This window comes from Penaeus monodon, chromosome 21 (assembly GCF_015228065.2).
Source record: "Penaeus monodon isolate SGIC_2016 chromosome 21, NSTDA_Pmon_1, whole genome shotgun sequence".
In the NCBI taxonomy this organism is placed as follows: domain Eukaryota; kingdom Metazoa; phylum Arthropoda; class Malacostraca; order Decapoda; family Penaeidae; genus Penaeus; species Penaeus monodon.
In genome coordinates, this window is record NC_051406.1 from 38,040,515 (window position 1) to 38,040,722 (window position 208).

The window sequence follows — 208 nt, forward strand, 5'->3', positions numbered from 1 at the left end:
GTCATATGAAACATTTGGGGAGGGGGGCAGACGACACTAGGCTAGATGACTTAATCTTTTGAATGATTGGACTTCCATGAAAATAGAAATAAAAGATGGAGGCCCTCAAGGGCTGGCAGTAGAAATAAGGAACTGTTGTAAAGTCTGCAGCATTTGGGCTCTGACTGCACAAAGAGTAAGTCTAGGGTTGGTTAGGTACTCTCTGGAA